At 40.2% G+C, this 13,472-nt stretch overlaps 1 pseudogene; it reads left to right on the top strand.

The window, feature by feature from the left end:
• Nucleotides 1-4,488: 4,488 nt before the first annotated feature.
• Nucleotides 4,489-5,509, top strand: LOC145688736 (large subunit ribosomal RNA; annotated as a pseudogene).
• The last annotated feature ends 7,963 nt before the right edge of the window (nucleotides 5,510-13,472 follow it).

Below are 13,472 nucleotides of genomic sequence, written 5' to 3'. Positions count from 1 at the left end.
TTGCATCGTATGTAATAAGCAAATACATCACATATACAATTAATTATAATGTCAGTTATATATGGTGTTCATTGGCCAAAACACTCCAAAAATAAAGATTTATCTTACACTCGAGAAATGGTTATCCTTCCTTTTCCATTATTATTTGGCCATGAAGCAAACGTCTGAGACATATACAACACCAATATACAACAATGTATTGTTGAAATGTATAATACGTAGAATATGATGCATAAGATAGATTTTTTTTTAATTTCAACACTTCCAGTGTACCTGTAAAAATGTAATAAATAATTAATGGAATTGTTTTTTTTTAATATTGAGTTAGAACTGGACAATCTACGCAAAATTTGCAATCTATCAGTGAAAACGTCATCTTTCTAGAGCCTGTTGTTTCCGAGATGTCACTGTGGAAAGAATATGTCACAAACATATAAACGCCCACAAACGTATAGTTTAAAATACTCCAGAGATGGAAGAAAAATTATTTTCATTTATTTCGGAGAAGGCTTATTAAAAAGCAAAGACTCTGAACACTAATTTAAAAAGATAAACTTTGTGAAAAATCTCTCTTTAAGTAATTTATTTAAAGTACACCTTTTAAAAAATAATTGTCTTTGTAATAAACGTGAATTCACTTATAACCGTAAATCAAAGTTTTGAAAGATAAAGTTATCGGTTGGAGCTCGGACACTCTTAATTGATATTGTTGCATTTTAATAGATAGATAGTCGGCAAATATGAGCGCTTTGAGAGCAAGTGTGACCACTCTGACGGTTTGTAAGGATTCTGAAACCAACTGTGAGCCTTTTGACAGGAACAATGAGCCACTTTGTCATCCACTATGAGCCGTATGTCCGTAATTATGAACGTAAAGTCAGCAACTATGAGCATTGTGATAGCGAGTGTGAGTAATTTGAAGGCTAGTGTAAACTTTTTGAAGGTAACTGTGGGTACTTTGAAGATAAAAATAAACAAGATAAACATGGTATAGGTGGGAGAAAAAGGTAGCCAAATGCCTCCTCATCTAATTATTGACGCTCATGAATGGATTAACGTGATCCCCACTGTCACAATCTACCGGCGGAAGAAGACCAGAAGTCTTCGTCTCCTAAGAAAAGAGCAGGTATCGTAAGCGGGTGGGGTGTATGTTTCGCACTGCCCTACCCAAGGTTCTTGTGCATGGGCGTATAGAGCGATTAGATTACACCAATCTTTAGAAGCAGTAGTACTTCATTGGGTGTAGGTTTAGCACCGCCTAATCTGGTGAATCCTTGAGAATGGACGAGACTACAGCACGCTAGTCCACGTCGGTTTCTTCGGGCAACAGCTGTACGCCACAGCTGGCAGTGTGATTTGCGTCCCAGTTGGTATATTTTACGTAGATGGGTGCGGGAATCATTGCACGAGAGTGAAGTCCTAGAAGTTCAACTATGGCACCCTCAAAGGGGAAGCCAGAAGATAAGGGAAAGAAGATCCGAGTCACGGGCAAAGAGTCCCCCAAACCGAATCCGAAGGCTAACCAGGCTGCTAACGAAAGTGGCAGAACCACTTGCTCCAGACGAAGGAAATCTGGAGAGCAAGCCAATGGCTACAAGGCAGCCAACGAGCAGGCGACCTGAACCACCCCTCAACGACAGGAATGTCAGCGAGAGTGACTCGGAGGTAAGCACTTCCTCGTCGGGTTCTCAACCGTAGGAAGTGGAAAGGGTACGTCATGGAACCAACGCTTGACGAGTCAGCTCGTAGACTACAAGAAACCATTGTGAATGCTATAGAACACAGCCAGCAGCTGCCTCGCCCGCTGGATGTAGCTTCCATACACTACTGGACGCGACGCCTTTCAAGGCTAGAAGCGAACAGCAGAAGGGAAAGGAGGCTGTACTAGTCTACACCAGACCCGGACGTCCGATGGGACAGATTTGTTAGGTACAAGGTAGCGAAGGGAACTTTTGAAAAGGCTCTCGATGTGTCTAGGGCTCCCTCATGGGAAAGTAACGTCCAGACCAGTCTGGAAACCGATCTCGGGGGTGCACCTTACAAAATTGTCAGCAAAAAGATTAGATCGCCGGACGTCATGCAAACCGCTCACGGAGGGAGGGCAGGAGACTGGCGAGCTCCTGCTTAATGTTTCCCTCCCGGATGATAATCCGGAGGAGGATGATGCAGACAAGATAAGAATGAGTGATGAAATCACCAATGACTATGATGCAGAAGAGGACATCCCCGTGTTCTCGGAAGCAGAAATAATGGAGGCGATCTCACGACTGCGGTCCGAAATGGCTGCAGGTTCGGATGGGATAAGGCCCGAAGTCGTAAAGCAATGTTCTAACGAACTTGCTGAAACGCTGAGAGCTCTGTACAACGCGTGTCTTGAACAGAGAAGAGTGCCTGCTATCTGGAAAAACGCAGAAATGGTCGTCTTGAGCAAAGGCGAGGATAAGAGTTCAAAGATCCGAAATCGTACATACCAACTTCCCCTACTGAATGTCTTGGGCAAAGTTCATAAAACTTACTTATCCGCAGGTTGACTCTCCACCGCCAGAGAAATGGGATGGTTGCCAATCATTATGGTTTCCGTCCGCGGAAATGAACTGAGGACGCAGCTAACCATGCGCTCAGCGTGATCAAGAAGTCTCCAAGGAAATATACCATAGGTATTTTCGTTGACATTTCTGGGGTGTTCGATAATCTCTGGTGGCCAACCCTCTTTGGGCGCCTCAGTGAGATGCGATGCCCTAGAAACTTGTATGAGATATTCCTTCATTACTGCAGGGACAGGAACGTATGTTTCCAGACCGAAGGTGATCGCATCTCTAAAACCTGCACCAAGGGCTGTCCCTAGGGATGTGTGCGGACCAACATTTTGGGATGTGGCGACTGAACTACTACTAACGGAGTTACTGGGAATGCCGCAGACACTTGATCTCGTGGCATTCGCGGACGACTTGCTCGTATTCACGGTGATGGAGTCCCACAGAAAAAAAGGCAAAGGGGAATGTTATTTTAGCACGACTCGATGCCTGGTGCAGCAGATATAAGTTGACTGTTTCAGTCAACAAAACGGTCTAAACGCTGTTCGGGGATAGTCTCCAAGGGATCCAACCCTTAAACTTGGTAGACAGACCATCAAGAAGGTTAGGCATACAAAATATCTCGTAGTGATTCTAGATGAATCACTCAATATGCAGAAGCATATTGAGTATTCCTGCAACCGAGCAAGTAGCATAGCACAGAGGATTCTCTCTCTAGGAGGAAGTAAGTTCCAACTCAGACCAGGCCACGTCAAAGTGTACAATGACAGTTTGTGGACCTCAGTGTTGGCCTATTGCGCTAGCACTTGAACACAAAGGCTTGTAGTGCGCGATGACAATATCCGGAAGGTGTGCAGAGTGTAATGCTCGATCCTACTGCGGTTGAGTGGAGCATACAGGACGACCTCTGGAAACGCACTATGTGCAATTCTGGGAATAGTGCCTGTGCATCTCAAGATTCTTGAACGAGCTGCTAACTACTGGATTAGGAAGGGAAATCCTGAAAGACAGTGGATATACTCGGACGTCTGTGCCTAACCAAAGCAGAGACGAAAACCCGCAAAGTGAGCAGGTGGCAAGCGGAATGGGATGATTCCGAAAAGGGGAAGGAGAAGCCATGACGTGCTCCCGGATGTGGCTGAAAGGCTGCAAATGGGGTATTTGCACGCAGGGAAAGGTCTAGTACACTTTGTAACAGGACACGGCCCGTATAATGCTAAGCTCCACTCTCCGTGCTTAACTAGAGTGCCACATTGTGACTGTGGGGACGCTCCTGGCTCAACTAAACACACTGTCCTCGAGTGCGCGCTTCTTGAGCAGGTTCACCAGGCTGAGCGAGCAACGTTGCTGCATATACCGCTAAGGGACGCCCTGTATACTGAATCCTATGCGGCGATCTGTGAAGGCTCACCACCGTAGTGTCTAACTTTTATAAAGAAAGATACTGTGAGCTTCTGAGACAGAGACGTGGAGTTCTCCCACAGGAACATAATGGAATTGACGAACGTCTGCAGAAGGAGTGAACCCTTAGTGTAAATATCGTGTACCAACGAACTCCAACTCGAAGGGATCCGGATGACGAGCTCCAATTCACAGGCGGACAATTGAAAAGGAATGAATGCATGCCGCTGAGGGAAGGACTTCGAGTCTTCTTTCTCCCCCAACCCTGCCAGGAAACGAGGGATTCTCATGGGTCTCCCGCTAGCAGGACCGCGTCCACCAGTAGGTTAACTATTAGGCACTCAGGACTTCGGTCTGGTCGCGCAGTGAGAGTAACCCACTCCCTCAGAGAATGGGGGTTACACACTTAGGTGCCAAGATTAAGGGACAACTCCTGGCGGTGCACTTGTGCACGACGACTTAAATACAAGCACGAGCAACCACGTGCGGGGTGCAACACTTCGGAGCGGTACCCGTCCATCAAATAAACGGAACGGTCGCGGGCATGCTCTCCATGCATGCAATTAAGCGTGGATTACTAAACCACTAGCATCAACCTGTCCCTATCTACTATCTAGCGAAACTACAGCCAAGAGAACGGGCTTGGAAAAATTAGCTGGGAAAAAAGACTCTGTTGAGCTAGACTCTAGTCTGATACTGTGAGGAGACATGAGAGGTGTAGCGGAAGTGGGAGACTCTTTACGGGGTCGCCGGTGAAATACCACGACATTCATCGTTCCTTACTTACTCGGTGAGGCGTAGCGCTTGCATTGTTCTTCGTGTTCGGCGTACGGTATTCCTGAACCAAGTCTGGCAAGTTTGTTTTCTCGCACGATCCGAGCCGAGGAAACTATCACGAGGGGAATTTTACTGAGGCGGTAAATCTGTCAAAGAATAACGCAGAAATCCTAACGCCAGCTCAGCGAGGACAAACCTCGCGTAGAGCAAAAGGGCAAAAGCTCGCTTGATCCCGATGTTCAGTAAGCACAGGGACTGTGATAGCACGGTCTATCGATCCTTTTGGCTTGGAGAGTTTCCAGCGAGAGGTGTCAGAAAAGTTACATCAGGGATTACTGGCTTGTGGTGGCCAAGCGTTCATAGCGACGTCGCGTCTTGATCCTTCGATATCGACTCTTTCTATCATTGCGAAACAGACTACGCCAAGCGTTGGATTGTTCACAAGCTAAGAGGGAAAGTGAGCTGAGTTTAGACCAACGTTAGACAGGTTAGTTTTACCCTACTGATGCGCGATCGTTGTCATAGTAATCCTGCTCAGTACGTGAGAGTAGTAGAAAATGGATCGATCTGGAAAATACTATGCCATACTAGAACATATTAGGCCAACTCAGGAGCCCCTGGGAAATCGAGCACCTTGAACTGTGAAACCAAGGTCTTTTACGACCTCCATTTTAGGGGTGTATTTGTTCCCTTTTATGAGCACTTTTTAGGGGTGAACTCGTTCCCTTTTATGAGCACTTTTTAGTGGTGAACTCGTAACATTTTATGAGCATATTTTCCAACCCCTATTTTAATTACGAACACATAGCAGAGCAGATAATACATAAGACTCGTTCCACCACTATCTGAACATAGCACAGCTAATAAGAGTATGCCTCATTTTTCAACTCTTATTTTATCATAACAGAGACTACGAAACATAGCGAAGATTAAACATAGTTCATTTTAGGGGTGTACTCATTCCCTTTTATGATCACTTTTTCAACCCTATTTTAACAAAGCAGATAATACATAAGACTACGTACTTTTTCACCCCTTATTTTACCATAGCAGAGAATACATGGAGACTACGAAACAGCAGGGGTGTATTCATTCCAGAAATAGCAGACAATGAGCACATTATAGCAAAGACTAACAACTTTAACACTTCGTTTCCTTTTATGAGCCCATTTTAGGTGTATATTCCTTCTCTTTTATGAACACTTTTTTTCAACCCCTATCTTCCAACGGTCTATTTAACATTGCACATATTACATAAGACTAAGGGGTGTATTCATTCCCTTTTATCAGCATTTAAATTGCACCGAGACTAAGAACGCAATATTCCTATGTAACATAGCAGTTGGCATATTTTTCCAGCCTTATTTAAACATAGTCCATTGTAGGGGGTGGACTTTCTCTTTTATGAGCATATTTTCCATCCTCTATTTTAACATAACGAACATAGCATCGTTTCCAACCCCTATTTTAACATAGCAGGCGTGTATTCGTTCCCTTTTATGAATATTTTTCAACCCCTGTTTTTAACTATTAACAGCAGAAATGACACAGAGACTACGAACACACAACTATGTAACATAGCAAAGACTACTAAGACAATAATGAGGGTTTACTCGTTAACTTAGCACATAGCAGGAGTGTATTCATTCCACCCCTATTTTAACATAGCACTGATTTCGTTCCCAACCCTTAATTTAACATAGCGGAAGTGACACAAGCATGTCCCCAAACTACTGACCATCGAGAACAGAGGTCACACTCTTAAACGGAGCAACGTATTTAGGTGGTGTTTCCAAATCTAGTAATTGGTCACCAACTACTACAAGTTCCAAAATAATGACCATCGAAATCAAAGGTCAAAATACTTAAAACCTAATACCTCGAAAACGGAGCCGCATATTGAGGTGGTGTTTCGACATTTAGTAATAGGTCATCGAAGACCACATGTCCCAAAAGTGTTGACCATCGTGGTCAAAGCTCAAAATACTTATAACCTAATAACTCGAAAATGGATCCGCATATTTAGGTGCTGTTTCCACATTTAGTAATTGATCACCAACTACTACAAGTTCCAAAATAATGACCATCGATGTCAAAGGTCAAAATACTTAAAACCTAATAATTCGAAAACGTAGCCACATATTGAGATGGTGTTTCCACATTTAGTAATTTGTCATCAACTACTACAAGTTTCAAAAATAATGACTATCGAGGTCAAAGGTCAATCTCGTAAACGAAGTCAAATATTGAGATGACGTTTCCTCGTTTAGTAAATTTGTGTGATCTATTCAATTTTGTACCAAATAGAAAAAAAGTGAAGAGGGAATAAATTTGAGTGGCTTATTTACTTTTGTATTAATGAGAAAGAAATCAAAGAAACACAATTTTAACTAGCACAGAATTTCTGTACCTTTTTGAGCTATTCAAATAAACGCAAAAATTATTTTGGATGGACTAACAAGAAAGAAAGCAAAGATATGCCATATTAAGTAGCTGAGAATTTTATATCACCTTGTATTATTTAAACAAAACGAAGGGCTAAATTTGAGAAAGCGAACATGGGCCATTTTACTCAAATTTGGATGGAGTATTTAGGTTTGTATGAACCAGAAAAAAGTGAAGAAGGTTCATTTTAACTAGTTCAATATTTCTATACAATTTTGTACTACCCAAATAAACGAAATTTTATTTTTGTACCAATCAGAAGAAAATCAAAGAAGGATCATTTTAACTAGCTCAGCATTTTATACCTTTTTGTGCTATTTAAGTAACAGAGGGAACAAATTTCAGTGGTCTATTTTACTTTTGTACCAACCAGAAGAAAAGCAAAGTTATGCCATTTTAATTATTTACACAAACGAAAAGATAAATTTGAATGACCTATTCAATTTTGTACCAACGAAAAATGCCATTTTATCTAGCTCAGAATTTTATACTATTTTGTACTACTCCAATAAACGAAGGAATAGAGTATTTAGTTTTATACCAACCAGAAAAAAGAAGTGAAGATTAGGTGGATTATTTTCTTTTGTTCCAACTGGAAAAAAGAAGAGCTACTTTAACTAGCTTGAAGTTTTATACCATTATGTACTGTTTAAACCCTTTTAACTAGCTCAGAATTTATGTAACTTTTGAACTACTGAAATGTTCTATTTTTGTTTCAATCAGAAAAAAAGCGAAAAAAATACCATTTTAACAAGCTCAGAATTTATATACATTTTGTACTAATCAAATATACGAAAGAATAAATTTAAGTGACCTATTCAATTTTGTACCAATTATAAATACTATTTTAACTAGCTCAGAATTTTACTATTCAAATAAACAATGGAGTATTTAGTGTTATACCACCGAGAAAAACAAATAAATTGTACCATTTTGGAGTATTCAATTAAACAAAGGACTTATAATTTGTGTCAACTCTAAAAAAGGGCCATCTTACTTAGCTGAGTATTTTATACTATTCTGTATTATTTCAACAAACAAAAGGAAAAGGCAAAAAAGGACAATTTTAAAATAGTCTAATAACCGAAGGCATAAATATGAGTGAGATCAGAGAAAAAACCGAAGAAGGTCCATTTTAACTAGTCCAATATTTCTGTACAATTTTGTACTACCCAAATAAACGAAACAAGGGTCATTTTATACTTTTTACCATTAAAAACTGAGGATAACTTGAGTAGTCTAAGTTTTTGTACTAATTCGAAGAAAAGTAAAGATGATACATTTTAACTAGCTCAGCTTTTTCATACCTAATGTTGCCATTTAAATATGGGTGTTCTAACCATTTATAACATGCTTAGATTTTTATGTCTTTTTGTAATATGTATACCAAACAGAAAAAAGCTACACAAATAAACAAATGAATAAATTTGTAATAACCACAAAAAGCGAAGAAAGACCATTTGAGTGGCCTATTGAATTTTATACCAACGAGAAATCTCATTTCCAGGCCATGTTTTACTATTTAAACAAACGAAGGGATAAATTTGAGAAAGCGAACATGGACTCAGAATTTTATAGCATTTTGTAATACTCAAATTTGAATGGATTATTTAGTTTTATACCATGCAGAAAAAAGGAAACAAAGGTATAAATTTGTACTGACCAGAAAAGCAAAAAAATTTTAAAAAAATCATTTTTAACTGGCTTAAAATTTTATATTTTTTGTAATATTTGTACCAAACAGAAAAAGGCGAGGAAATACCATTTAACGAACTAATAATTTTTGTGCTCACCAAAAAAACGAAGAAAGACCATTTTAAATAGCTCAGCATATTATAACTTTTTGTGCTTTTGGTCTACACAATTTCTTGACCATGTTGTACTATTCAAACAAACAAAGGAATAAATTGGTGTGACCTATTCACTTTTGCAACAAGTAGAAAAAGGAAAGAACTAACATTTTGTACTAATCAAATTTGGGTGGCCTATTTAGTTTTGTCGATTCTTTAACTAGCTCAAACAAACGAAAGAATAAATTTCAGTGGCTTAAGCAAAGAAGGTTAATTTATACCTTTTTGTGCTATTAAATTTGATTGACCTATTCAATTTTGTACCGAGTAGAAAAAAATGAAGAATGAATAAATTTTGTCGGCAATTAAAAAAGCAGGGAAAGTCTATTTATGTACATTTTGTACTACTCAAATCCTACTTTCTGTACCAACCAGAGAAAAACAAAGAAGGGCCATATTCTGCTATTCAAACAAACGAAGGAATAATCTCAGAATTTCTATACCTTTTTGTACTATTCAAATAAACGAAAAAACGAAGAAGGATAATTTTATATCCTTTCGTACTAATCAAATTTGTGTAACCTATTCACTTTTATAGCAAGCAGAAAAAGCCCCTTTTAGTTTTGTACCAACCACGAAAAAAGGGAAGAAGGCCCATTATAACAAGCTCGGTATTTTTATACCATTTTGTATTACTCTAATAAATTTGGGTTGAAAAATGAGCCATACTCTTTTATTAGCTGTGCTATGTTCAAATGGGGGTGGAACGAGTCTTATGTATTATCTGTTCTGCTATGTGTTCGTAATTAAAATAGGGGTTGGAAATTATGCTCATAAAAGGGAACGAGTTCACCCCTAAAAAGTGCTCATAAAAGAGAACGAATATACCCCCTAAAAAGTGCTCATAAAAGGGAACAAATACACCCCTAAAATGGAGGTCGTAAAAGACCGTGGTTTCACGGTTCAAGGTACCCGATTTCCCAGGGGCTCCTGAGTTGGCCTAATATGTTCTAGTATGGCATAGTATGTTCCAGATCGATCCATTTTCTACTACTCGAGAGGAACCGCAGGTTCGGACAATTGGTTCATACACTCTGTCGAGCGGACGGTAGTGTGACTACCATCCGCTGAATTATACCTGAACGCCTCTAAGGTAGAATCCGATCTAGGCAAAGCAACGGTATCTGGAGTCCCTCATTTGAAAGTGTATTTACTACGCGAAGTGTAGGGGTAGGCTCGTCCTACTTTACAAGACTCACGGTTTACAGCAGATGTATTGTAAGGACAATATTGGTCCTTCGAATCTCTGCCGTGAGCTACACCAGGAAGATGTTCAATGTTGGGACGTGAAAATCTCTGTAAACGATTTCGCTATTTTTATGTCGCTAATTAACCACCCTGGGTGCTAATGGTAGATTAATTGGACTTTAAAGTAGAACTATTTACCTAAGCGACCACGAAACTATGAATTCTATACTAATATCAGTTCCTTTCTAGCACTCTTGATATGTATCCCCACAGTACTCTTTTCCAGATTGTAAGAAATATTGTTAAAAATTGTTCTAGACATATTAGACTTACGTTGAAACACACACATACATCCACTTTATATATATAGTGTAGCAAACGAGAGAGAGAGCAAACGAGAGAGAGAGAGTGACCCACACATCACCACTGCCGCATTGCAAAAACATATATCAGGAATTGGAATGAAAATATATATGTAAAGACTTTCTGCTGTGGCATGCCTCATAAGGACAATTCCAGTCTGCTCATGTGACCTTTGGTGTTCATGAATTTCTTGCGAGCGTTCCGACTTTGGATTCTCTGTTTATACCCTCTTTTCATGCCTCGGATAATTTTTCGAGAACATCAATGACATGCTGTAATACGAATGTTGAGAAGTAACCTCTATGACAAATAGCTGCAAATAAATACACTACATACTTTATTGCTATTAAAGGATTTTCTTAATTTGTATTTAACATTCTCATATATAATACCGACGTACTGTGAAAATCTCAGATGTTATATTTTAACCATAACAATTACTATGCAAAGATTATGTTGTATGATATATATATATCAGTGTTGGGCAAAATCAATTGAAATCAATTGCAATTGATCAATCAATTGAAAGTAATTGCTCTGAAAATCAATTGCAATTGATTTCAATTGCAATTGATTTCAATTTGTAATTGACAATTAATTCAATTGCAATTGAATTCAATCATAAAATTTGCAATTAAATTTTCGTCAATTGTTAATTGTTAATTGGTCACCAGACAATTGAAACTTTTAATTGTTAATTGTCAATTGCAAAGGGTGCAATTGAAACATTTAATTGTTAATTGCAATTGACAATTGAAACTTGTAATTGTTAATTGTAATTGTTAATTGCAATTGAAATCAGCAATTAAAACTGAAGATAAGAAGATGTGTGTGTATTGTGTTGTCCACTTGTTACTGTTTTACATATTTCAAATAAGGTACTTATAAGAAATGCTGGATACCTACCATCCTTCCACCCCCCCCCCCATGGGAAGAAAGCCGGGAAACTAAGTATTTTTTAAAATATATTATGTTTATGGTTCTATCCCCCTCGAAAGAACTCTATATGCCCGTCATGCATACAATAGGAATGGGCACCAACGAGTTCGAGCGAGTTTTCTTTAAAACTCGACTCGACTCGAAGCAGACATCTTTGAGCTCGACTTGAGATATCGGCTCGAAAAATTTCCCCCAACTCGACTCGAATTCGGATCGAGTTTCCAGTCGAGTCGAGCCAATTCGAGTTAAATTCTTTGTGTTACTATCTTCAAGTATCATACATAGACAATATAATTATCAATACTACTACTACTACTACTATAATTAATTATCATTATAACACCGTGTACCTGTATAAACATGGAATATAGGCGGTTTGTATCGGAATACTAAAAATTAGTTGACTGTCGATCTCGGTCGTCAAGAAATCTTCAGGAGGCAAGGACATCGGTCACGAGGTTCTTGGTTTGAGTTCAGGAGGAGCAAGTTTTCGGGCTCGAGCCAAAAATTATTAAAAGTTATGGGACTCCAGCCAAATATGTTCAAAACTGCTCGACCCGGGTTTAGGGTTGTCAACAGCTCAAGCGGCTCGCTCACAGCTTATTCACTTATCGAGCCGAACCGAGAAGTGAGCCGAGCCAACAGCTCATCCAACCGAGCCAGCTCGAGCCGATGCTCACACGAGCCGAGCCGAACCGAGCTGATTGCTTACCCCAACCGAGCCGGTTCGAGCCATCGGCTCAGTTAAGCTGAATCGAACCCAGCCTATGGATTCGTTTCAACGGAGCCGGTTCAAGCCATTGGCTCAATTGAGCCCAGTCGATGGGTAATCCCAGCCAAGCCAGTTCAAGCTGTACGTTCAGTTGAACCGATCCGAGTCGGAATGACATCACTATTCCCGTTGGGCTTCTACTTTGGCTAAAAAATTGGACCGTGCAGTTCTCAGCCTTGATGGTAAGAATTACAAAAAATGATATGAAATCTTTAGTTTTACGTCCCACGATTATGCCGGTTAGGCTAAAGGAGACGGTGATGATAGGAAATGAATGAAATGAAGAAAGTGGGAGGAAACGGGAGAACCCCGAGAAAATCCACGAGCACGGTGTTTGTCCACCGCAAAGTACAAACTGCGCGAGCTGGGATCGAACCAGGGACCTCAAGCACCGGAGGTGAACGCTCTACCACTGACCCACCGCGCCAACTGGTAAGAACTACAGTATATACTTATATTGGTGCTCACGGCGTCATTAACTTGTTCCGCCACCAACGAATTTCAAGGTACTTTGTTTTTCATCTTTTGTGCGTGTTTTGTGTCGCTTTATGCGCCTATTCCCACATTTTGTGCATCACCGGAAGTGGGTCAAAATGGGCCTACAAATATCGCGGAACAAGTTATTGCTCTTTCGCCACCAATGAATTTTGAGATCGTTTCCTTCACATCGTTTTGTGCCGTTTTGTGCGTCTACTTCCGTTTTGTACGTCGTGGGATGTGGGTTAAAATGAGTCCCCAAGGTGGGACGAAAACGATCAAGAGTTCCGCCACTATTAAATCTCGAGGTCGTTAATTTCACATCGCGTACCCTTTTGTACGTCTATTTCGATGTTTTGTGCGTCACTGGAAGATGGTCAAAATGGGCCTCGAAGGTGGGACGAAAATGACCCACTGCTCTGCCACTACCGAATTTCGAGGTCCTTCCTTTCGTATCGACTACTGAATTTTCGTGTTGTTTCGTGCCCCCATTTCCACGTTTCGTGCGTCACCAGAAGTGGGTCAAAATGGGCTTCCAAGATAGGACGAAAATGACCCACTGTTCCGCCACTATCGAATTTCGAGTTCGTTAATTTCACATCGCGTACCCTTTTGTGCGCCTATTTCGACGTTTTGTGCGTCACTGGAAAAGGGTCAAAATGGGTCTCGAAGATGGGATGAAAATGACCAAGAGTTCCGCCACTACTGAATTTCGATATCCTTCCT

Source organism: Thermobia domestica, chromosome 6 (genome assembly GCF_964235325.1).
Source record: "Thermobia domestica chromosome 6, izTheDome1.hap1.1, whole genome shotgun sequence".
In the NCBI taxonomy this organism is placed as follows: Eukaryota; Metazoa; Arthropoda; class Insecta; order Zygentoma; family Lepismatidae; genus Thermobia; species Thermobia domestica.
The sequence above is the reverse complement of the archived record's forward strand: the minus strand, read 5'-3'. Positions and strand labels throughout refer to the sequence as shown.